The sequence below is a fragment of the Pseudophryne corroboree genome, chromosome 2 (assembly GCF_028390025.1).
Source record: "Pseudophryne corroboree isolate aPseCor3 chromosome 2, aPseCor3.hap2, whole genome shotgun sequence".
In the NCBI taxonomy this organism is placed as follows: Eukaryota; Metazoa; Chordata; class Amphibia; order Anura; family Myobatrachidae; genus Pseudophryne; species Pseudophryne corroboree.
In genome coordinates, this window is record NC_086445.1 from 500,887,696 (window position 1) to 500,915,185 (window position 27,490).

The 27,490-nt window shown below is 44.9% G+C and overlaps 1 long non-coding RNA gene across 1 annotated transcript; it reads left to right on the forward strand.

Moving 5' to 3' along the window:
• The first annotated feature begins 12,532 nt into the window (after positions 1 to 12,532).
• LOC135050920 (uncharacterized) lies at positions 12,533 to 14,335 on the forward strand. Its single transcript, XR_010241923.1, has 4 exons — positions 12,533 to 12,596; positions 13,265 to 13,306; positions 13,610 to 13,690; positions 14,273 to 14,335. It is a non-coding gene; the product is annotated as an uncharacterized LOC135050920 (long non-coding RNA).
• The last annotated feature ends 13,155 nt before the right edge of the window (positions 14,336 to 27,490 follow it).

The window sequence follows — 27,490 nt, forward strand, 5'->3', positions numbered from 1 at the left end:
AGTGATAATATCTGAGGGTTTGTTTTGTATAATTTTGCAGTTTACTGATGTAAATATGTTTATTTATTTATTATTTATTTATAAACCGTTTCTTATATAGCGCAACAAATTCCAATGCACTTTACAACTGGAAACAACAGTGGTAAAAACATTAACAGTGAAATCCTGCATACAATATGTCTAAAAATTGCTGTACGTCAGCATATGAAAATACCAATTGCTTTATCCTTTGCCAACAGGAAAAAAAAAGTACTTCTTTAACTTTGACCTTAAGGTCATAAAAGTACTCAGAGCCAATTAAAATGCATGGGATACACAAACCATTAAAGTCAAAACTATTAAAGTCACAATTATAGTTTTGTTTATATGATTCAATATGTACAGGGTAAAGATCATTTTAATACCTCTGTATAGAGAGTACAAACATTTAAACATTATGTATAGATGGTGTATGTCAGTATTTCTGTTAATGAGTTATACAGCTCTCATTCTCTCATTCTAGCAGATGCTTACAGAATTCAGACAGTAATATTTTCGACTAACAGATTGAGTATGGATGTTTTGTCAGCTAATGCAAATTCCTTTTCCTCTGAAGTGGTCACCATTATGTACATTGTTGATTATGTACTGGGAAAGATAAACAGTACCTTTTCACTGCCATACCTATTGTCACGATCCGGGTATCTGGACGCCATTTCTTACCCATCAGATGCCTCCTAAGGCTGGCTCAGCGCTCCAGGACCGGATCCCATCTGTTATCCTAATGTTCACATTCCTGCATCCTCTCCTGTCTCTCTGAGACGCTGTCACAGTAACGCCTTATTACATCTGGCATGGCGTCTCCCGCGGCCTCCGCCGCCGTCCCTGAGCTTCTGCATGCAGAGTGTCAGAGTGGCGATTACGTCAGCCGCGGCCTCCGCTGTGTCCGCGTGGTTGGATGTGCACTTGTCAGCCTGGCGTCTCCTGTCTCCAGTGGCCGGCGCCGCCATTACTGTTTTCATTACCACATGGATTACAAACCAAACTTCCCTCCAAGTGTCTGCATGGGCGCAGCCATCTTGGATTCTGTCAGCTGATCATTTCCTCCAATCTGTTGTCAGTATTGTTAATCTGCATAATTGCCTAGCCAATCCCTTCCTTGCTGCAGGTATAAATACACTGTGCCTGAGCAAGGAAGGCGTCAGTGCTTTGGTTGTCAAACCTAGTTCCTGTTTGTCTCTCTCCTGTGATTGTCTTCCAGGTTCCAGCTCCTGTCTCAAGACTTCCACCATAGAGACCCGCACCAGCATTCCACCTGCGGTGTAGCCTGACTCTCCAATCCATTGTGGATTCATCTGTTTCCAGCTACAACATTACCTGCTTCCAGCTCAGCTTCCAGCAGAGTACAGCTTCCCTTAAAGGGCCAGTGTCCTTTCTACACTTTACCACTCTCCACCGGTATTATTATTTCTCCGCTCTCAAGTTCTACATTTCAGTTCATATTTCATCGCTCCCAAGTTCATTTATTATTTAACTGGTTCCAGCCAGTATCCACTCCGTGCTAACAACAGTCTGGTTCCAGCCAGTATCCACAGCAGCTGTTTTATCTTCAGCAACCCAGCTTTTCCTGGAACACCAGCTGGCACAATCCTGGGTTATCTCCATTGCTACAGTCGGGCCTGGTAAGGACTTTCCATCTAGAAGATCATAAGAACTATCTCACACTACCAGTGCCCTGTGGCTCCTGCCATCCTGTAGTACCCAGGAACTGTATTTATTCTTTGCTGACTTTTACGTTTTCTTTTACTGCTGCTGTGTTGCGGAGTTGTCATAATAAACATCATTGACTTTTATCCAAGTTGTCGTGGTCACGCCTTCGGGCAGTTATTATTCATGTTACTTACATGTCCAGGGGTCTGATACAACCTCCCAGGTTCCGGTACATCTCAGCCCCTACAACTGAGGCTGCCTCCCGTCAGCTCAGGCCCTCAGTTGTGACAGTAAGCACTGACCTAATGAATCCAGCCGGAGACCAGGATCAAGCGGCCAGGCCGATGCAAGAACTTGCAGCCCGACTAGAACATCAGGAGGCTGCACAGGGCCACATCATCCGCTGTCTCCAGGATCTCTCTACTCGGCTGGATGGGATTCAGACAACTCTCCGTGGATCAGGCGCGTCTGGTGCGTCAACCACAGTGACTCCAGCTATAACCCCACCCACCTTACCCACTTCTGCTCCACGTCTTCATCTTCCAACGCCAGCAAAATTTGACGGATCTCCAAGATTCTGCAGGGGATTTCTCAACCAGTGTGAGATTCAGTTTGAGCTACAACCTGGCAATTTTCCCAGTGACCGTACAAAAATTGCCTACATTATTTCTCTTCTCAGTGGCTCAGCCCTTGATTGGGCATCACCGTTATGGGAGAGGTCCGACACCCTGCTATCTTCCTACACTGCCTTCGTGTCAACATTCAGGCGCATCTTCGACGAGCCAGGCCGGGTAACCTCAGCTTCATCCGAGATTCTCCGTTTACGCCAGGGGTCACGTACTGTAGGACAATATCTGATACAGTTCCAGATCCTGGCATCCGAACTGGCATGGAACGACGAGGCCCTGTATGCTGCATTCTGGCATGGCTTATCTGAGCGTATTAAAGATGAGTTAGCTACCAGAGACTTACCTTCTAAGTTAGATGAGCTAATCTCACTCTGCACGAAAGTTGATTTACGTTTCAGAGAGAGAGCAACTGAGCGTGGAAGATCATCTGCTCCAAAATCTTCTGCTCCTCCTCCTCGTCAACTGTCACCATCTAAAGATGAGCCCATGCAACTTGGCCGTTCCCGTTTAACTCCTGCTGAGCACCGAAGACGTCTCTCCGAGTTTCTCTGTCTCTATTGTGCAGCTCCGTCTCACACCATTAATGCCTGTCCCAAACGTCCGGGAAACTCCAAATCCTAGCTCGCCAAGGAGAGGGCCGGCTAGGAGTAATGATCTCCTCTCCATCTCCTCAAGATTGTAATCTCCCAGTCTCGCTTCAAGTTGCTCAACGTTATCGGAACGTCATTGCCCTCCTTGATTCCGGAGCGGCTGGGAACTTTATTACCGAAGCCTATGTTAAACGGTGGTCCCTACCCACCGAGAGACTTCCTTCGTCCATTTCTTTAACTGCCGTGGATGGCTGCAAAATTTTTGATGCAGTTATTTCTTTAAGGACTCTACCAGTTCGTCTGAGAGTGGGAGTTCTTCATTCCGAACTTATTTCTTTTTTAGTGATTCCAAGAGCCACACATCCTGTGGTCCTGGGCCTTCCATGGCTCCGTCTTCACAATCCTACAATTGATTGGACGACTACGCAAATCCTGGCATGGGGTTCCTCCTGTGCTGAGACATGTTTGTTTAAAGTATTGCCTGTCTGTTCTTCCTCCCCCAGGTCGTCTGATGTTCCACCTCCTCCATATCAAGATTTCACGGATGTGTTCAGTAAAGCTTCTGCTGATATCCTTCCTCCTCATAGAGAATGGGACTGTCCGATTGATCTCGTTCCAGGGAAGGTTCCACCTCGAGGCCGAACTTATCCGTTGTCTCTGCCTGAGACGCATTCTATGGAGGAATATATTAAAGAGAACCTAGCAAAGGGGTTCATTCGACCTTCTTCTTCTCCAGCCGGCGCAGGCTTCTTTTTTGTAAAAAAGAAAGATGGTGGTCTGCGGCCGTGCATCGACTACAGAGGTTTGAACGACATTACCATCAAGAACCGTTATCCTTTACCCCTGATTACTGAGCTCTTTGACAGAGTTAGCGGAGCTACCATCTTTACAAAGCTGGACTTGCGAGGTGCATACAATCTCATCCGGATCCGTGAGGGTGACGAGTGGAAGACCGCCTTTAACACCCGTGACGGACATTATGAGTACCTCGTCATGCCCTTCGGATTGAGCAATGCTCCAGCTGTCTTCCAGCATTTTGTCAATGAGATCTTCAGAGACATTCTATACCGTCATGTCGTGGTCTATCTAGACGATATCCTCATTTTTGCCAACGATTTAGAGGAACATCGTTTTTGGGTTAAAGAGGTTCTGTCCCGTCTCCGTGTCAATCATCTCTATTGCAAATTAGAAAAATGCGTCTTTGAAGTCAAGTCCATTCCGTTTCTAGGGTACATTGTGTCCGGTTCCGGACTAGAGATGGATCCTGAGAAACTACAAGCAATCCAAAATTGGCCGGTACCCTTAACCCTCAAAGGGGTCCAGAGGTTCTTAGGGTTCGCCAACTATTACCGAAAGTTTATACGAGACTTTTCCACCATTGTGGCGCCTATTACTGCTTTCACTAAGAAGGGTGCTAACCCGTCCAAGTGGTCGGAAGAAGCCATGCAAGCATTTCATCTTTTAAAACAAAGGTTCATCTCTGCGCCTGTTCTGAAACAGCCTGACATCGACTCTCCTTTCATCTTAGAGGTGGATGCCTCCTCCGTTGGAGTAGGAGCGGTGTTATCTCAGAGGGCTAAAGATGGCCATTTACACCCTTGCAGTTTCTTCTCCCGGAAGTTCTCCCCAGCTGAGCGCAACTATGCCATTGGCGACCAGGAGTTGCTAGCCATCAAGCTCGCTCTAGAAGAGTGGAGGTATCTGTTGGAGGGAGCTTCTCATTCAATCACCATACTTACAGACCACAAGAACCTTTTATACCTGAAGGGCGCACAATGTCTCAACCCTCGTCAGGCCAGATGGGCACTTTTCTTTTCCAGGTTCGACTTTAAACTCCAGTTCTGTCCGGGCTCTCAGAATCGCAAGGCCGATGCCCTTTCCCGCTCATGGGAGCAAGAAAATGAGTCAGAGTCTTCAGACAAGCATCCTATTATAAATCCGTTGGCATTCTCCACGGTAGGGATGGACTCTACGCCCCCATCAGGGAAAAGTTTTGTGAAGCCGATGCTAAGGAAGAAGCTCATGCATTGGGCCCATGCTTCCCGTTTTGCCGGACATACAGGTATCCAAAAAACCCTGGAGTTTATCTCTAGGTCCTATTGGTGGCCAACTCTGAAAAAGGACGTCTTGGAGTTTATTGCATCTTGCCCAAAGTGTGCCCAACATAAAGTATCCCGCCAGTCGCCTGCGGGGCAACTGGTTCCACTATCCGTTCCCCGTCGACCATGGACTCACTTGTCGATGGATTTCATTACAGACTTACCCATGTGCAACAAGTTCAATACCATCTGGGTGGTAGTTGACCGGTTCACCAAGATGGCACACTTCATTCCTCTCACCGGTCTTCCGTCAGCTTCCAAGTTGGCTCAAGTATTCATACAAGAGATCTTCCGACTCCACGGTCTTCCTGAAGAAATTATCTCAGATCGAGGAGTTCAATTCACAGCCAAATTCTGGCGAAGTTTATGTCAAGTCCTTCAAGTCAAGCTAAAGTTTTCCACGGCTTACCATCCTCAGACCAATGGTCAAACCGAGAGGGTGAATCAGGACTTGGAGGCCTTCCTCCGCATCTACAGATGTAGCCAACTTTATCTTGACTGTTTCTCCGCCGAGACGGGCGTTTAGCCACGCTAAGGCGATAGCTGAGTTTAATCACAGGCAGGCGCGTTGAGACGATCTAGATACTCATCATGCATTACACATCTCCACCACTGTGTGGCTAATGCTCCACTAATCCAGTACTTTCGATCGTACAGTATAGCGGCGGATTGATCTACAGCTCTGGCAATACTGTAGGCGTAACGGGAAGCGGTGGAAAAAGTATGGAGTACAGTACTGTATGTGTATGGAGACGCAACTACAGTAATTGTAATTGTGTAAAAGGAATAATGTACAGTACAATGTATAAACACCGTGCTTTTTAAAATATGAAATATACTGTATGAGCGTCTGAGTTCGCTAATGCATAATGGGAATGGAGGACTAGCAGGAGGCGGAGGAAAACACCGTGCTTTACAAATGCGAGCGTCCGAGTCCTCTAAGGCATAAACCAACAGCAATGGGGCGAGGGCCGGGCGCTGTTTGCAGTACTTTCACACATGAAATTAGAAATCTCTCATGAGGCGTCGTGGGCTAGGGGTGAAGGCTCCCACCTCCCTCGCTGGGGGTCCAGGGTTCGAGACATGATGTGCTTTCTTTTTTTTTTTTTTTTTTCTGTAATAATGCACTGTATTATTTTATTTCCATTGTAAGACAGTCAATGGAAGGATGCACACAGGTTTCACATAAATCAAAGTACATCTGCAGGAGCGATTCTTTACGCTAAATGCACCCAAACAGCGTGAATGAAATGAGTGTATTCTGGCGCTACCAACTAAGCAAAACAGTACTGTAGATCTTCAGCGTTTGTGCATTGCACAGGACCTGAATTTCCTCCCTGTGCAGGCCCCCAGGGGGGAAGGGCGATGGGGGTAGGGGGGAGACGATGGAAAATACTGTGCCTTTGAAATGCAATTACATGAGCGTCCGAGTACACTACGGCATACTGTAAACCAACACCAATGGGAAGGAAGTGCCAACCTTATTTTTAATGTGTTCCCGTGACATTCACTTTAACATTTTTTTTTTTCTCTCCAATACAGTACATCCAATGGAAGGATGCACACAGGTTTCACATAAATCAAAGTACATCTGCAGGAGCGATTCTTTACGCTAAATGCAACCTACAGTACGGTACTGTAAGTGAGCAAAATAGTACTACAGTGGGCGTTTGTGTATTGCACATGACCTGCATTCCCTCCCTGTCTACTGCATGATCTGTGCAGGCTCCCATGGGGGAAGGGCAACAGGCTAGCAGGAGGCGGAGGAAAACACCGTGCTTTACAAATGCGAGCGTCCGAGTCCTCTAAGGCATAAACCAACAGCAATGGGGCGAGGGCCGGGCGCTGTTTGCAGTACTTTCACACATGAAATTAGAAATCTCTCATGAGGCGTCGTGGGTTAGGGGTGAAGGCTCCCACCTCCCTCACTGGGGGTCCAGGGTTCGAGACATGATGTGCTTTCTTTCTTTTTTTTTTTTTTTCTGTAATAATGCACTGTATTATTTTATTTACATTGTAAGACAGTCAATGGAAGGATGCACACAGGTTTCACATAAATCAAAGTACATCTGCAGGAGCGATTCTTTACGCTAAATGCACCCAAACAGCGTGAATGAAATGAGTGTATTCTGGCGCTACCAACTAAGCAAAACAGTACTGTAGATCTTCAGCGTTTGTGCATTGCACAGGACCTGAATTTCCTCCCTGTGCAGGCCCCCAGGGGGGAAGGGCGATGGGGGTAGGGGGGAGACGATGGAAAATACTGTGCCTTTGAAATGCAATTACATGAGCGTCCGAGTACACTACGGCATACTGTAAACCAACACCAATGGGAAGGAAGTGCCAACCTTATTTTTAATGTGTTCCCGTGACATTCACTTTAACATTTTTTTTTTCTCTCCAATACAGTACATCCAATGGAAGGATGCACACAGGTTTCACATAAATCAAAGTACATCTGCAGGAGCGATTCTTTACGCTAAATGCAACCTACAGTACGGTACTGTAAGTGAGCAAAATAGTACTACAGTGGGCGTTTGTGTATTGCACATGACCTGCATTCCCTCCCTGTCTACTGCATGATCTGTGCAGGCTCCCATGGGGGAAGGGCAACAGGCTAGCAGGAGGCGGAGGAAAACACCGTGCTTTACAAATGCGAGCGTCCGAGTCCTCTAAGGCATAAACCAACAGCAATGGGGCGAGGGCCGGGCGCTGTTTGCAGTACTTTCACACATGAAATTAGAAATCTCTCATGAGGCGTCGTGGGTTAGGGGTGAAGGCTCCCACCTCCCTCACTGGGGGTCCAGGGTTCGAGACATGATGTGCTTTCTTTCTTTTTTTTTTTTTTTTCTGTAATAATGCACTGTATTATTTTATTTACATTGTAAGACAGTCAATGGAAGGATGCACACAGGTTTCACATAAATCAAAGTACATCTGCAGGAGCGATTCTTTACGCTAAATGCACCCAAACAGCGTGAATGAAATGAGTGTATTCTGGCGCTACCAACTAAGCAAAACAGTACTGTAGATCTTCAGCGTTTGTGCATTGCACAGGACCTGAATTTCCTCCCTGTGCAGGCCCCCAGGGGGGAAGGGCGATGGGGGTAGGGGGGAGACGATGGAAAATACTGTGCCTTTGAAATGCAATTACATGAGCGTCCGAGTACACTACGGCATACTGTAAACCAACACCAATGGGAAGGAAGTGCCAACCTTATTTTTAATGTGTTCCCGTGACATTCACTTTAACATTTTTTTTTTCTCTCCAATACAGTACATCCAATGGAAGGATGCACACAGGTTTCACATAAATCAAAGTACATCTGCAGGAGCGATTCTTTACGCTAAATGCACCCAAACAGCGTGAATGAAATGAGTGTATTCTGACGGACTGTGCATCTTCGGTATTTGTGTATAGCATAAGACCTGTGAAGGCTCCCAGGAGGGAAGGGCGTAGGGCAAGACAGTGGAAAATACTGTGGTCAAAGAAAGGGCATATGTAAAACTAAGGGAAACTGTCACAAAGTACAGTAACTACAGTACTGTACGTTGAATGCCTGGAACGCACGACGTCTGAGACGCACGACGTCTGAGACGCACGACGTCTGGATCGCTCATTGAGCATAAGCATGGCTGCTGTACCTGTAGTACGTGACCGTCCCTATGCTCTGGGTGAGCTGCGTCTCCTCGTTCGCTGGCGGGACAGAACTCTCGCCAGCAACGAGGAGAAAGTTAGGGCATATAGGAGGGCCAGCAGGGATATCCTCCGGACCTACAACCGGAGGAGAACGGTGAGGTCTCTCCAGAGGAGATGGAGCGACCTCGTGAGGAGGACCCCACGACGCCTGCAGGCCATAAGGGATTGTAAGTACAGTACATTACTGTAGATTACTGTACTTTAAGTTACTGTAGTTACAGGTACAGTACATTATAGCAGGGGCTGCTGTAGCAGCAGGTATCCGGTCTATACAGCACTGTACAGTATTTGTGGTAAACAAATGGTTAAACAAGGACCAAACATTAACCCGGGTCAAAAGGTCAATTTGTTTTTTTGCGTCGACCTAGATGGTGCGGCTTTTGAAATTGGTTGACACCAGTTACTGTAGGTTGACATGGTCGTTAAGTTGACATGGAAAAAGATCGACATGCGTTTTACAAAAACAATTGTTATTTTTTTAAACTTGTGTATATACAGTAGTTCTTTACAATCCAGGTGGTCTACGATTGTGCAGTGTACAGTATCATGCAGTGTACAGTATATGCAATGTATCACAGTGTATCGTGCTGCGTAATTGCAGCGTGTCATGCAGTGTACATTCAGTATATGGTATTGTGCAGTGAGTGTAATACATAGTGAATCACATCGTGCAGCAGAGCCGGCCTTAGGCATAGGCAAACTACAGTAGGCAAATGCCTAGGGCATTTGCTATGCTTAGGGGCACCAGCAGCTTCTGCTGATTAAAATGATATGCGGCATGCCTATATTTTGCGTGACTGCGGCTGTATCTGTACCTGGCTAGGGCCAGCACTGTCGTGCAGTGTACTGTATACACATGTGGTAATTGCAGTTTTTTGTGTAGTGTACATTGTATCATATTTTGCAGGGAAATGTGCAGTTTGTCATATCACGCAGTCGTGCAGTGCATTGTGTGGTTTAATTGCAGTGTGTCGTGCAGTGTGCCGAAATTTGTGTTTCAGATAGTACAGTGTTCTAAGGGATGTTACTTTGGCAGAAATTATTCTAAGGGATGTTACAGTGGCCTAATGTGTTCTGACGTGCATTACTCTTGCATAAGGTTCATGACTGGCAGATCTCTACTTTGTGACGTAATGTGGATATACTACTGCACTACTGTGACGTACAGTAACGTGAATAAGGTGCTCTACTGTGTGACACAACGTGAATCAAGGACAGTACTGTGACGTGAATACGGTGCTCTACTGTGTGACACAACGTGAATCAAGGACAGTACTGTGACGTGAATACGGTGCTCTACTGTGTGACACAACGTGAATCAAGGACAGTACTGTGACGTGAATACGGTGCTCTACTGTGTGACACAACGTGAATCAAGGACAGTACTGTGACGTGAATACGGTGCTCTACTGTGTGACACAACGTGAAGCAAGGACAGTACTGTGACGTGAATAAACTGCACTACTGTGACATGACGTGAATAAGATGAATTCAGGTGAGTACTGCATCATCTGTCATGAAATCAATTTGTAATGTAATGAACAGTACTGAGATGGTTAAGGGTGGGAGGGCTGCATGCTGATGTGTGTCATAATGTTTATAAGGGCAATGCTTATGTGTGTTACAATGTCTATAAAGGTAGTGTTCTGTCTAATACCCTGGACCTACTGTACTGTAGCGATACTGTAAGTATACTGTATGTCACATTTAGAAATGTGCCCCTTAAGTTTTGAAGACAGTACAGTACACTATGCCCTCCTGAGTGATTAGGTGCAGGGTACTAGAATGAACAATTCCATTTATTGTGATGTCATAAAGATGCTGTCAATGTTGAATTTCATTGGCTGTACAGTATGCTGCCATTATACTGTATATATATTTTTACAGGGCTGGTAGCACGACGTCACAGGAGGCGGGACAGGCGCCGCCAAGCTGGTAAGTATTGTCAAATACAGTAGTGTACAGTACATAGTGATTTCTATAGTCCCAACCCCCTGTCCTGACCATCACAGATAACTCGCTGCAATCCGTTAATGTTAAGAATGTCTGTTTACAAAACTAAATGTAAATATTAAACACAAAGTATAAATAACATTGTAGATAGCTGAATACCCGTGCTTCGCTACGGGATGAGGATGGTAAATTCCAGTGATAGTTGTTTGTTAATTTACGTTTGTTGGCGATCTACTGTAGTATATAGTACTGTATACTTTAAGCATACTGTATCTTGCTTCTCTGATGCAGATTGTTTATTGGCCGGACCCCTTTTTGGTCCTGGATACTGTGCAGTACATGTTTCAAATTGACAGCTTCACTTACAGTACTGTTATTTTTTTTCCCACAGTACCACCACCACCACCACCTGCTGCGCTGCCAGGTATTGTGTAACGAGAATTCTGGTGCTACTGTCATCGTTGTTACACTACTGTACATGTGTCCTGGATACTGTGCAGTACATGTTTCCAATTGACAGCTTCACTTACAGTACTGTTATTTTTTTTCCCACAGTACCACCACCACCACCACCACCACCTGCTGCGCTGCCAGGTATTGTGTAACGAGAATTCTGGTGCTACTGTCATCGTTGTTACACTACTGTACATGTGTCCTGGATACTGTACAGTACATGTTTCCAATTGACAGCTTCACTTACAGTACTGTTATTTTTTTTCCCACAGTACCACCACCACCACCACCTGCTGCGCTGCCAGGTATTGTGTAACGAGAATTCTGGTGCTACTGTCATCGTTGTTACACTACTGTACATGTGTCCTGGATACTGTACAGTACATGTTTCCAATTGACAGCTTCACTTACAGTACTGTTATTTTTTTTCCCACAGTGCCACCACCACCACCACCTGCTGCGCTGCCAGGTATTGTGTAACGAGAATTCTGGTGCTACTGTCATCGTTGTTACACTACTGTACATGTGTCCTGGATACTGTACAGTACATGTTTCCAATTGACAGCTTCACTTACAGTACTGTTATTTTTTTTCCCACAGTACCACCACCACCACCACCTGCTGCGCTGCCAGGTATTGTGTAACGAGAATTCTGGTGCTACTGTCATCGTTGTTACACTACTGTACATGTGTCCTGGATACTGTACAGTACATGTTTCCAATTGACAGCTTCACTTACAGTACTGTTATTTTTTTTCCCACAGTACCACCACCACCACCACCTGCTGCGCTGCCAGGTATTGTGTAACGAGAATTCTGGTGCTACTGTCATCGTTGTTACACTACTGTACATGTGTCCTGGATACTGTACAGTACATGTTTCCAATTGACAGCTTCACTTACAGTACTGTTATTTTTTTTCCCACAGTACCACCACCACCACCACCTGCTGCGCTGCCAGGTATTGTGTAACGAGAATTCTGGTGCTACTGTCATCGTTGTTACACTACTGTACATGTGTCCTGGATACTGTGCAGTACATGTTTCCAATTGACAGCTTCACTTACAGTACTGTTATTTTTTTCCCCACAGTACCACCACCACCACCACCACCACCACCACCTGCTGCGCTGCCAGGTATTGTGTAACGAGAATTCTGGTGCTACTGTCATCGTTGTTACACTACTGTACATGTGTCCTGGATACTGTACAGTACATGTTTCCAATTGACAGCTTCACTTACAGTACTGTTATTTTTTTTCCCACAGTACCAACACCACCACCACCACCACCTGCTGCTGCATCCGAGAGCTCCGGAAGTGGTAATAATTACTTTTTGTTACAGACACACTAGTTTCCTACAGTATTACTGTAATTTTTGTATTTTACAATACTTGTCATCTTTTACACACAGACCGCCTCGTAATTGATACAGAGGAGGAGCTCATTCCCATTGATTCGGGGGAAGAGGAGCCAGATTATAGTAAGTACAGTAGGATTTTCTCAAGCCCATTCTTAAAAGTATTGACCAAGTCCACTTTTATTACTTTTCAGGCAGGGAATTCCAAACATGTACTGTACAGTATTTAACTCACTGTGAAGACCCCTTTTCGCCTCTGTGCGAAATCGCCTCTACTTCAACAAGAGTTACTGTGCACGTGTCCTCTGTGTCCATCTTATCAAAAACCGTTCCTGTGTATTGTCCCCTTACTGTATACAGTATATTTGTAAAGGTTAATCATGTCCCCTCTTAATCTCCTCTTTTCCAATGTAAACATGCCTAGCCTGCCTTTCCTTGTATTCCATCTTCTCAATCCACTTCATCACTTTGGTCGCCCGCCTCTAAACCTTTTGTAGTTCCACGATATCCATTTTGTATTATGGTGCCCAAAATTGTGCATCCGACCCACCCTCCACTAGCCTAACCCTCCAATCATACTCTGAATCCACACTCTGCATTCTGAATGTCGGGATCCAGACAGCAGGTCTTTTAAATACAGTACTGTATGTCCCCTACCGCTGGACAGTCATTCTGCTCCTACTGTATTATGAATATATCTCTGCCTCCTGTAGCACTGTACTACTGTGCAATTTTGTAGTAACTGTACTCTACTGTATTTTGTTTATAATATTTTTTTATTTTCAACTCAGTAATTATTGACAGTGAGGATGAAAAACCCTCTCCCCAACTTGGTAAGTAAACTGCAGTATTGTACTGTACTGTACATTGTGTTAAACCAATGGGTTGGGTTTGCGTGACCAGCAGTCAGGATTCTAGCGGTCAGGTGACCGACAGTGGCATCCTGATTGCAGCAATCCCAACAGGGTGAGGTACGGTATCCTAACCCTCCTCCACTACCCCCTGATTCTGGCCTCGACATTCTCGTCTCTGTGTGCGAAATTTACTCTCCTCCTCCAATTCCTGACTGAATTTTTGCTTTACTGTATTCAACACAGAATACAAAAGTATATTTCATGGATTTTTTGCTTTCACAGGCCCTACACTGTCACAGGCGGTGGCGGAGGAGGAGGAGGAGGACCAGGACTCTCTGTCCCTCACCACACTGCACCCATTAAGTAAGTCCAGTCCGGTACATCGTGCCTCTGTAGAGCCAGTTTGAGCAAGGAGAGATTGATTGCTTCTTTTTTTGGTGGGGGCCCAAACCAACCAGTCATTTCAGCCACAGTCGTGTGGCAGACCCTGTTTATATAACATAAGGGTGGTTGGGAGGGCCCAATCACAATTCCATCTTGCACCTCTTTTTTTATTTATTTTTTTATTTATTTATCTTTGCATCATGTGATGTTTGGGGAAAATTGTTATAAGGTTTGATGTAAAAAAAAGGTTAAAAAAAAGAGGCAGATTAGATGGGCAAAGTGGTTCTTACAGTATTTGTCATCAAATTCTATGTTTCTGTATGCAGACCCTCCAACATGACCCGCCGCACTGCTCTGTTTCTAGACTTCCCTCTTAATTTATGATTTCCATCACCTGTGTTGAACTAGTTATATGATAAGAAAGCTGTTTCTTCACAGGTGATGGCAATAATAAATTAAGAGGGAAGTCCAGAACCAGAGCATTTTGTACCATGTTGGAGGGTATGTGTATTTCCTGGAATTAACCTTTTTTTTTTTTCACATTAATGTTTTTTTTCACAGGCCCTACACTGGAACAGGCCACGGAGGAGGAGGAGGATGATGATGATGCTGCTGCATTTAGTGGTAAGAATTATTACTGACATTGATCTGATGCCATCAGAGTAGCACTTTTCATCAGATTTTTCTGGCAAATGCGTAGAAATCGGATGAAAATTGTTTTTGTTTGAACTGGTGATATTGCCCATACAGTAGCAACCGATCACATCCCACATTAACATTTACAGTATCTAGTTACACTTACAGACGATAATACAGTACAGTAGGTAATATTTGATTGGTTGCTACTGTATGGACAACATCCTGTTCTAAAAAAAACACCCATCTTACTCAATTTCTCTCTCTCTCTCTCTCTCACCCCTTGTCACTGTCTCTCCATTCATCTCTCTAGATACTGTCAGTGATGAATTTCCCATTAGGCTCTTTTATTCACATTCAAAAGTACCTGTACAGTATGCTCTGTGATTGGTGTAAGGATGAATGCGCCTATATTGGCACCAATCACAGCGGTAAGAATTCCTTTTGTGTGAATGTGAATAAAAGAGCGTCTCAGTCACCGCCCCGCTACCCACTTTGCAAAGCTGTTTCCTCGTAGGCAGACTTGCTGTGTGGATCTTCTCCGACCTTTCAGAAATCTCCTGATAATTTGCTCTCCGTTTCTGCCTTCGATAACTTCTTCACAGGCCATACTGTTCCAGCTCATTGACACAGTTTCGTCATACAGTATTTGACCGGTAATTCTTTCATTTACGGTTTACAATTATTTATATACTGTACGTAAATGATGAATGTCCCTGTGCATTGCTCCATGGCCTGTACAACTTATCCCGGTGTATTTTAAAATGTATACCATCTCTCACTACATATCCGAGCGCTGCCACGTGCTGGGAGTTCACGGTCGGCGGCCATGTTGTCAGGTTGCTAAGCGATCCAGCTCGGTATACCGTAATGTGCATAGACCTCGCTTATCCCAATGTAATTGAGCTAGGGGATTGTGACGCTCCTTCAGCATTGCCCCCTGAACTGTGAAATGTCTGCCATATTGTATCTCACTACATATCCGAGCGCTGCCACGTGCTGGGAGTTCACGGTCGGCGGCCATTTTGTCAGGTTGCTAAGCGATCCAGCTCGGTATACCGTAATGTGCATACAGTAGACCTCGCTTATCCCAATGTAATTGAGCTAGGGGATTGTGACGCTCCTTCAGCATTGCCCCCTGAACTGTGAAATGTATGCCATACTGTATCTCACTACATATCCGAGCGCTGCCACGTGCTGGGAGTTCACGGTCGGCGGCCATTTTGTCAGGTTGCTAAGCGATCCAGCTCGGTATACCGTAATGTGCATACAGTAGACCTCGCTTATCCCAATGTAATTGAGCTAGGGGATTGTGACGCTCCTTCAGCATTGCCCCCTGAACTGTGAAATGTATGCCATACTGTATCTCACTACATATCCGAGCGCTGCCACGTGCTGGGGGTTCACGGTCGGTGGCCATTTTTTGTGTGCATAGAACTCGCTTATCCACATAGGCCCCTGTGTTTTTAACTACTATATTGAGATGCACATTTCTAGGCCTACAGTATTTAATATACAGTAAGCAGCATTGTTGTTAGGCAATAATTGAAGAATTTACATACAGTACTGACATGTACTGTATGTAATGCTTGTACATCATGTCAGTCGACCCTTATGCTGTACACTACTGTAAGTCTCACAGGGCCCATGCACTTCCAAGGAGGGTTAGTTACTGTACTGTATCTGTTTCATACAGGAAACTAATTGCAGTCCATAACACTGAAGTTGTATTTTCAGTACTGTACAGTATACAATACTTAAATTTGAACATCAGGTACTGGATAGTAAACATGTACAGTATTAACTTCTATCATAAAACTCTTATGCATTTTCAGATGTGTAAATTTTAGACTACAGTATTCACAAATGTTTTCTCTCCATACAGGAATTATAGTTGGACAACATGCCAGTAACTATCAACAAAACGATGAGCAAGATAATCGCCAACATGAAAAAAGAAAATAAAACCATCAAAGAGATCCATGCATGGCTCAAGGAAAGTGGCATTATAGTCACTTTAGAAACGGTGCGCTATCATGCATTCGAGAGAACAACGCCCAGATTTGTATTTCCTACAAAATGCACATGGTACGTACTGTACACTACTGTAATGTTTAAATGACTTGCTTTATACCATAAACAATTTTTTTGAAATAAAATAAAAACTTCATCAATTGTAACTGTGATTGTGCTGTTCATGAATTCATATTTTTCATACTGTATTGTACTGTAGGAGAGTGCAACAAATTGTGGAGGAACTAACTCGTGAGGATGATGAGCGTACTGCTCTGCAAATAAAACGAATTCTCCATTCCAAGTATGACCTGGACATATCGGCCACCAGCATCAGAAGGATGCGACGGAAAATGGGATGGACCTTTGGCGCAACAAGGTAAAATACTGAAAGCAGTATAAACCATACAGTAAATGCACTGTTAATAATCCCTTGATACGTGATATAATAATGCCATAAATCATTATACAGAGTGTGTACTTTATACTATATACAGTATGTGTGTGTGTATATACTGTATATACAGTATTCTATCCCAAAAGAGATACCTACTGTATAGGCACTCAGAGACAGCAATGAAGCATTGCCGGCTTATTGTGATGATTACATACTGTATACTGTGTGTGTGTGTTTGTGTGTATGTACAGTATGTATATATATATTACTCTGTATGTAACTTAATGTACTGTATGTACAGTTTAATGTATACAGTAGGTATATAATACAGTATACTGCACATACAGTCTACTGTATATACAGTAATCTGTAAATCTGTAATTTCATAACTGTATCTGATTTCATTATTTTTGGCTCTTCACAGGATATCTCCAATGATAAGAGATGTGAATAAAGAAAAGAGAGTGGAACAGGCACGGCGATGGATTGAGAGTGGTGAAACATTTGATGATGTCATTTTCACAGATGAATCGTCTGTTGCCCTTGAGCGGTTCTCCAGAATGTCATTCAGGAAACGTAACCATATCTCTTTAAAACCACGCCCAAAGCATCCATTGAAAATCCATGTATGGGGAGGCATATCACGATTAGGAGCTGGTCCCCTATTATTTTTCGAAGGTACAGTACAGTACTATACTTTATTCTGTGCCTGTGTTCTGTAAAAATACATGTTGTACTGTAGAGTACGTGTAACTGCACAATAAAAGGAGTTGCTTATTAATGAACAACATTTTTTGATTTCTGTAGGAATCATGGATAAGAAATATTTCCAAGAAACAATAGTAGAGAAATGTATGGTGCCATTTGTGAATAAATATTACCCAACTCACCATAGGATATTCCAAGACAATGATCCTAAACACTCCGCCTCAGCCAAATTTATGGAAGAGAAAGGTATGAATTGGGAACGCACACCACCAGAGTGAGTATTCTTTCAACAGTGTACAAGTAAAATTTTGGATAGCACTCTAGTACTGTAAAAAAAATTTTTGTTTAATAAACAGTACAATATTGTATGTTTAATTTTCTCTATTTACTGTAATGTACTGTAATTAATTTTTTCTATACGCTTTTTTTTTTTTTTAATTAGATCACCAGACATGAACCCAATCGAATTAGTGTGGGCTCAATTGAAGAGGTACGTTAGGAGTGTTGCAAAGCCAACAACAAAACAGCAACTGGTGGATGGGATAAAGAAATTTTGGCTAGAAGTACTCACACCTGAACATTGTAATAATTATATAAATCACCTGTATAAAGTATTACCTGTTGTAGTTGAAAGAAATGGTCAAGCCACAAATATGTAGTTCTGTATTTTCTGTTTAAAATTTTAAATTGGTGCATTATTAAAAAAAATGATAAAATTGCCTTTGTCTGATTATTGCATAAACTAATGTAGAATATTATACAGTAGTAATGTTATTGATGTGTACTGTATGAACAGTTATTTTCAGTTTTATAAGTCCTGAATAAGAGTACTGTACATTTTGATCAGTGCAGTACATGGAATCGGATGTTGTAATACTTTATTTTTACATTAATATTGATGTTTTTCCAATAAATATTCAATTTTACAGTATGGTACGGTACAGTACATGAGGGTACCTGTACAGTATGATACGTCATTATGGGGGAGAAATACTGTATCCACTAAATGTACAGTAAAATGTTTTTTTCTTATTACAAACACACAAATGCATCTCAGATGGAAATATGCTATACACAGCAGACAGCTTATGGTGACAGAACTTCCCTACTGTATCCCCACCCATAGTCGTGGTATATTTTAGATTGCCTAATGAGACACTCCTGCAGCATTGCCAATGATTCATGTAAAACCTGTGTGCAAACAGTATCTGTATTGAATGCAAAGTACAGTAAGAGTACAGTATACAGTATTATCAGAGCCAAACCTGACCAACATGATGCCCTAGGCTAGATTTTGGCTGATGCCCTCTTGCACAGATGCTACGTAGTTCCGCCTCTAACCCTGCACCCCTTTCCCAGCACCATCACCCATTTTGGCGCTCCTACCCCCTATAATCTAAATAAGAACAATGTGCACATTTAGTGCCAGCCCAAAACAGTGTACAGTATGTTCTTGCTGGGAAGGGGCATGGTAACACAATAATACCCGAAGATGAAATGACACAACACAGTACTGCAACTTTATTCACATTATATCATGCAGTGGTGTCTCTTATTCTCATGACATCATATCATAGTACCACATTACTCCTAACAGTAATGCCCCTTATTCACATTACACCCCACCACATTCATCTTTATTTACATTAGACCACAGGTTCTCAAACTCAGTCCTCAGGACCCCACACAGTGCAGGTTTTGCAGGTCTCACAGAATCACAAGTGAAAAAATTAGCTCCACCTACTGTATGGACCTTCTAAAATGTGTCAGTTAGTAATGAATACATCTGTGCACTTGCTGGTTTACCTGCAAAACATGCACTGTGTGGGGTCCTGAGGACCAAGTTTGAGAACCACTGCATTAGACCATGCAGTAGTGCCCTTTCCTTATGTTACACCAGAAAATATTGTAGTACACCTTATACACATACAGTACAGTAATGCCACACATTAGTAATGCATTTCATATTTAAATTTTCTGATTTAATTTCATAGAGCCGCAGTCACTCACAGAATATAGGCATGTACTGTAGCATCTCATTTTATTCTGCAGAAGCTGATTATTCCCGTTTGGCTAGTTTGCCGCCTCTGTACAGTATATCACAATAGAAAAAAGTTATAGTGTCAGTGAAAAAAGCACCTCATGACAGATACTGTACACAAGCTCATGTCTAAATACTGTATACTGTAAGCAGTGACATTAAGGGGTACAGTACTGTATATGCAATTGCAGTCGAATTCCGGAAGGAATACGGAAAAAATGGACACGGGATCCCCCATCTTTTTAGAACCAGCACCGGGCTCTGCGCCTGGTCCTGGTGCAAAAAATAAGGGGGACAAAAAAAGCGTAGGGGTTCCCCATATTTTTTGAATCAGCACTGGGCTCCACTAGCTGGACAGATAATGCACAGCCGGGGGAGACTTTTATACAGGTCCCTGCGGCCATGGAATTAAATACCCAACTAGTCACACCTGGCCGGAGTACCCTGGAGGAGTGGGGGCCCCTTAAATCAAGGGGACCCCCCTCCAGCCACTCGATTATCTCTATCACCCCTGTGTATTGTAGCTAGGGGATTGTGACGCTCCTTCAGCATTGCCCCGTAGCCTGCAAAATCTGTGCTGTTATTTGCTCCATAGCTGAGTGCCTCCTAGGAGCTACTGTAGGAGTCACAGGCGGTAGCCATTTCAATTGAGTCTGCCCTGCTATAGAATTGTACAGGTATGTGTACATTACCGTACGGTGCATAGAACCTTTACAGTAGAAACTCTCCTGCAGCTTTGGCCTGCTTTACTGTATGTACTGTAAAACTTGTGTTTTGTCAGTTTGCTATGCGACCGAGCCCGGTGTAACGTACTGTACAGTACTGTAATGTGCATAGACCTCGCTTACAGTATCTCTGTGTATTTTGGCTAGGGGATTGTGACGCTCCTTCAGCATCGCCCCGTAGCCTGCACAGCTTATGCCATTTCTCATTCCATACCCAACTGCTGCCTGCCACGAGGTGGGGGTTCAGGAGGTGGGGGTTCATGGGTAGTGGTCGTTTTGACAGTGTGCTATGCGATTGAGTCCGGTGTACCGTAATACTGTATGCAATCCTACAGTAGCTTATCCCTCCCCTGTGTATTTTGGCTAGGGGATTGTGACGCTCCTTCAGCATTGCCCCATAACCTGCACAAGGGTTCAGGGGCGGCGGCCATTTTGCCAGTGTGCTACAGTATGTCATCGAGTCCGGTGTACCATAATATGCATACTGTGTATTTTAGCTAGGGGATTGTGACGCTCATTCAGCATTGCCCCATAGTCTGTACAATCTGGACTATTACTTGCTCCGTAGCCTAGGGCCTCTGTGGGGCAAGGAGTCATAGGTGGTAGCCATTTCTATTCAGTCTGCCCAGCTACAGAATTGTATGTGTACTGTGTACGGAGCATAGTACCTTAACCTGCATAGAACCTGCAGATTATGGTACACCGGACTCGATCGCATAGAACCGCTCATGCAGCTACTGTATGCCCTGGTTTGCAGTATGTGAATAAAAAAAATAATAAAGTGTCTGAAAAAAACTACAGTAACATGCATTCGTACAGTACTTAAGGAATCGAACCCTGGACTCTGAGTATAGGAAGCGAAACACTTCACCACTTCGCCGCAGACAAATGTATAAATCCGTTGGTTTTGATTATGCTGTAATGGCTACGGGATTAGGACGATAACACTGTAGAAAATTCCTAATCTTGAGAGGCAATAGTGAACTTGTAACACACATCCATTTGCGACAGTGTACACTACTGGTTTTACAGTACTGTGTTTTGTCTGCGGGACTTGCACGCTCACATACAGTATTCATAAAGTATTGTAGATGGATCATATACTGTATGCTGTACTACTGTATTTGCGTCGGTGTCGTACTGTATATACTGTACAGTACTGTATTAAATAATGCAGCGTAATGAGTACAGTATTTGCTGTATGCAGCGTAATGAGACGCCTTAGTAAAGTAGTCCTTATTATGTATGTCAGTATTGTATTTTACGGGAGACCACACGCATGCGCAGTGGTGATTGTAAAAAGCGACATCTGGTGGCTGATCGCAGGTATTACACGTAAAGGTAACGCCAAACGTCAAATGTCTGTCTCCGTGCGATTAGATAGCCTCTCTGTGGCTAGGCGCGCCTCGCTACGCCACAGTACGCTGCGTATGGTCGAACGGGACAACCGCCGCGGCCACTCAAGATAAAGGTGGCTACATCTGTATGTGTCCTCCTCTCAAGATGACTGGGTTCAATTACTTCCCTGGGCCGAGTTCTGTCATAACAACCAGTATCATTCTTCATCTGCTTCAACACCATTCTTCACTAACTTTGGATTCCACCCTAAAGTCCCTGAGTTCCAACCGCTTCCAGCAACTTCTGTTCCCGCAGTGGATATCATCTTGCATCAGTTTGCCAATATCTGGAAGAGCGTACGATCAGCTCTGCTCAAGGCATCGTTCAGGTACAAGAAGTTTGCGGATAAGAAGCGTCGAGCAGTTCCTGCTCTCAAGGTGGGTGATCGGGTATGGTTATCCACGAAGAATTTGAGGTTAAGAGTTCCCAGTATGAAGTTTGCACCTCGCTATATCGGTCCTTTCAAGATTGAACAAGTCATCAATCCTGTTGCTTACAGACTTCAGTTGCCTCCCTTCTTAAAAATACCCAGGACATTCCATGTTTCCCTGTTGAAACCGCTGATCTTGAATCGGTTTCATTCCTCATGTCACGATTCGGGTATCTGGACGCCATTTCTTACCTATCAGATGCCTCCTAAGGCTGGCTCAGCGCTCCAGGACCGGATCCCATCTGTTATCCTGATGTGCACATTCCCGCATCCTCTCCTGTCTCTCTGGACGCAGTCACAGTAACGCCTTATACATCTGGCATGGCGTCTCCCGCGGCCTCCGCCGCCGTCCCTGAGCTTCTGCATTCTGAGTGGCGATTACATCAGCCGCGGCCTCCGCTGTGTCCGCGTGGTCGGATGTGCATCTGTCAGCCTGGCGTCTCCTGTCTCCGGTGGCCGGCGCCGCCGTTACTGTTTTCCAGACCACATGGTTTACAATCCAAACTTCCCTCCAAGTGTCTGCATGGGCGCAGCCATCTTGGATTCTGTCAGCTGATCTTTCCTACCAATCCGTTGTCAGTATTATTAATTTGCATAATTGCCTAGCCAATGCCTTCCTTGCTGCAGGTATAAATAGGTTGTGCCTGAGCAAGGAAGGCGTCAGTGCTTTGGTTGTCAAACCTAGTTCCAGTTTGTCTCTCTTCTGTGAATGTCTTCCAGGTTCCAGCTCCTGTCTCCAGACTTCTGCTATAGAGACCCGCACCAGCATTCCATCTGCGGTGTAGCCTGACTCTCCGATCCATTCTGGACTCACCTGTTTCCAGCTACAACATCACCTGCTTCCAGCTCAGCTTCCAGCAGTGTACAGCTTCTCTTAAAGGGCCGGTGTCCTTTCTGCAGTTTACCACTCTCCACCGGTATTATTATTTCTCCGCTCTCAAATTCTACATTTCATCTACATTGCATCGCTCTCAAGCTTTATTTATTATTTAACTGGTTCCAGCCAGTATCCACTCCGTGCCAACACCTGTCTGGTTCTAACCAGTACCCACAGCAGCATTTTATCTACAGCAGTCCAGCTTTCCCTGGAACACCAGCTGGTACGACCCTGGGCTTTCCTCATTGCTACAGTTGAGCCTGGTAAGGACTTTCCAACTTGCAGATAATAAGAACTGTCTCATACCACCAGAGCTCTGTGGCCCCTGCCACCCTGTAGTACCCAGGAACTGTATTATTATTTCTCTGCTGATTTTTATGTTACTTTTTACTGCTACTGTGATGCATGGAGTTTGTCATAAATAAATATCATTGACTTTTACTCAAGTTGTCGTGGTCACGCCTTCGGGCGGTTTCTCTTCATGTTACTTACATGTCCAGGGGTCTGATACAACCTCCCAGGTTCCGGTACATCTCAGCCCCTACAACTGAGGCTGCCTTCCGTCAGCTCAGGCCCTCAGTTGTGACAGTAAGCACTGACCAAATGAATCCAGCCGGAGACCAGGATCAAGCGGCCAGGCCGATGCAAGAACTGGCAGCCCGACTTGAACATCAGGAGGCTGCACAGGGCCACATCATCCGCTGTCTCCAGGATCTCTCTACTCGGCTGGATGGGATTCAGACAACTCTCCGTGGATCAGACGCGTCCGGTGCGTCAACCACAGTGACTCCAGCTATAACCCCACCCACCTTACCCGTTTCTGCTCCACGTCTTCATCTTCCAACGCCAGCAAAATTTGACGGATCTCCAAGATTCTGCAGGGGATTTCTCAACCAGTGTGAGATTCAGTTTGAGCTACAACCTGGCAATTTTCCCAGTGACCGTACAAAAATTGCCTACATCATCTCTCTTCTCAGTGGCTCAGCCCTTGATTGGGCATCACCGTTATGGGAGAGGTCCGACACCCTGCTATCTTCTTACACTGCATTCGTGTCAACATTCAGGCGCATCTTCGACGAGCCAGGCCGGGTAACTTCAGCTTCGTCTGAGATTCTCCGTTTACGCCAGGGATCACGTACTGTAGGACAATATCTTATACAGTTCCAGATCCTGGCATCCGAACTGGCATGGAACGACGAGGCCCTGTATGCTGCATTCTGGCATGGTTTATCTGAGTGTATTAAAGACGAGTTAGCTACCAGAGACTTACCCTCCAAGTTAGATGAGCTAATCTCACTTTGTACAAAAGTTGACTTACGTTTCAGAGAGAGAGCAACTGAGCGTGGAAGATCATCTGCTCCAAAATCTTCTGCTCCTCCTCCTCGCCAACTGTCACCAACTAAAGATGAGCCCATGCAAATTGGCCGTTCCCGTTTAACTCCTGCTGAGCGCCGAAGACGTCTCTTCGAGTCTCTCTGTCTTTATTGTGCAGCTCCGTCTCACACCATTAATGCTTGTCCCAAACGTCCGGGACTCCAGACCCTAGCTCGCCAAGGAGAGGGCCGGCTAGGAGTAATGATCTCCTCTCCATCCCCTCAAGATTGTAATCTCCCAGTCTCGCTTCAAGTTGCTCAACGTTATCAGAACGTCATTGCCCTCCTGGATTCCGGAGCAGCTGGGAACTTTATTACCGAAGCCTATGTTAAACGGTGGTCCCTACCCACCGAGAGACTTCCTTCCTCCTTTTCCTTAACTGCCGTGGATGGCAGTAAAATTTTTGATACAGTTATTGCTCTAAGGACTCTACCAGTTCGTCTGAGAGTGGGAGTTCTTCATTCCGAACTTATTTAACTTTTAGTGATTCCAAGAGCCACACATCCTGTGGTCCTGGGCCTTCCATGGCTCCGTCTTCACAATCCTACAATTGATTGGACGACTACGCAAATTCTGGCATGGGGTTCCTCCTGTGCTGAGACATGTTTGTTTAAAGTGTTGCCTGTCTGTTCTTCCTCCCCCAGGTCGTCTGATGTTCCACCTCCTCCATATCAAAATTTCACGGATGTGTTCAGTAAATCTTCTGCTGATATCCTTCCTCCTCATAGAGAATGGGACTGCCCGATTGATCTCGTTCCAGGGAAGGTTCCACCTCGAGGCCGAACTTATCCGTTGTCTCTGCCTGAGACGCATTCTATGGAGGAATACATTAAAGAGAACCTAGCAAAGGGGTTCATTCGACCTTCTTCTTCTCCAGCCGGCGCAGGCTTCTTCTTTGTAAAAAAGAAAGATGGTGGTCTGCGGCCGTGCATCGACTACAGAGGTTTGAACGACATTACCATCAAGAACCGCTATCCTTTACCCCTGATTACTGAGCTCTTTGACAGAGTTAGCGGAGCTACCATCTTTACAAAGCTGGACTTGAGAGGTGCATACAATCTCATCCGGATCCGTGAGGGTGACGAGTGGAAGACCGCATTTAACACCCGTGACGGACATTATGAGTACCTCGTCATGCCCTTCGGATTGAGCAATGCTCCAGCTGTCTTCCAGCATTTCGTCAATGAGATCTTCAGAGACATTCTATACCGTCATGTCGTGGTCTATCTAGATGATATCCTCATTTTTGCCAACAATTTAGAGGAACATCGTTTTTGGGTAAAGGAGGTTCTGTCCCGTCTCCGTGTCAATCATCTCTACTGCAAATTAGAGAAATGCGTCTTTGAAGTCAAGTCCATTCCGTTTCTAGGGTACATTGTGTCCGGTTCCGGACTAGAGATGGATCCTGAGAAACTACAAGCAATCCAGAATTGGCCGGTACCCTTAACCCTCAAAGGGGTCCAGAGGTTCTTAGGGTTCGCCAATTATTACCGAACGTTTATACGAGACTTTTCCACCATTGTGGCGCCTATTACTGCTTTCACCAAGAAGGGTGCTAACCCGTCCAAGTGGTCTGAAGAAGCCATGCAAGCTTTTCATCTTTTGAAACAGAGGTTCATCTCTGCGCCTGTCCTGAAACAGCCTGACATCGACTCTCCTTTCATCTTAGAGGTGGATGCCTCCTCCGTTGGAGTAGGAGCGGTGTTATCTCAGAGGGCTAAAGATGGCCATTTACATCCTTGCAGTTTCTTCTCCCGGAAGTTCTCCCCAGCGGAGCGCAACTATGCCATTGGCGACCAGGAGTTGCTAGCCATCAAGCTCGCTCTAGAGGAGTGGAGATATCTGTTGGAGGGAGCTTCTCATTCAATCACCATACTTACAGACCACAAGAACCTTCTATATCTAAAAGGCGCACAATGTCTCAACCCTCGTCAGGCCAGATGGGCACTTTTCTTTTCCAGATTCGACTTTAAACTCCAGTTCTGTCCGGGCTCTCAGAATCGCAAGGCCGATGCCCTTTCCCGCTCATGGGAGCAAGAAAATGAGTCAGAGTCTTCAGACAAGCATCCTATTATAAATCCGTTGGCATTCTCCACGGTAGGTATGGACTCTACGCCCCCATCAGGGAAAAGTTTTGTGAAGCCGACACTAAGGAAGAAGCTCATGCATTGGGCCCATGCTTCCCGCTTTGCCGGACATACAGGTATCCAAAAAACCCTGGAGTTTATCTCTAGGTCCTATTGGTGGCCAACTCTGAAAAAGGACGTTTTGGAGTTTATTGCATCTTGCCCAAAGTGTGCCCAACATAAAGTATCCCGCCAGTCGCCTGCGGGGCAACTGGTTCCACTATCTGTTCCCCGTCGACCATGGACCCATTTGTCGATGGATTTTATTACAGATTTGCCCATGTGCAACAAGTTCAATACCATCTGGGTGGTAGTTGACCGGTTCACCAAGATGGCACACTTCATTCCTCTCACCGGTCTTCCGTCAGCTTCCAAGTTGGCTCAAGTATTCATACAAGAGATCTTCCGACTCCACGGTCTTCCAGAGGAAATTATCTCAGATCGAGGAGTTCAATTCACAGCCAAATTCTGGCGAAGTTTATGTCAAGTCCTCCAAGTCAAGCTAAAGTTTTCCACGGCTTACCATCCTCAGACCAATGGTCAAACTGAGAGGGTGAATCAGGACTTGGAGTCCTTCCTCCGCATCTATGTGTCCTCCTCTCAAGATGACTGGGTTCAATTACTTCCCTGGGCCGAGTTCTGTCATAACAACCAGTATCATTCTTCATCTTCTTCAACACCATTCTTCACCAACTTTGGATTCCACCCTAAAGTCCCTGAGTTCCAACCGCTTCCAGCAACTTCTGTTCCCGCAGTGGATATCACCTTGCATCAGTTTGCCAATATCTGGAAGAGCGTACGATCAGCTCTGCTCAAGGCATCGTTCAGGTACAAGAAGTTTGCGGATAAGAAGCGTCAAGCAGTTCCTGCTCTCAAGGTGGGTGATCGGGTATGGTTATCCACGAAGAATTTGAGGTTGAGAGTTCCCAGTATGAAGTTTGCACCTCGCTTCATCGGTCCTTTTAAAATTGATCAAGTCATCAATCCTGTTGCTTACAGACTCCAGTTACCTCCTTTCTTAAAAATACCCAGGACATTCCATGTTTCCCTGTTG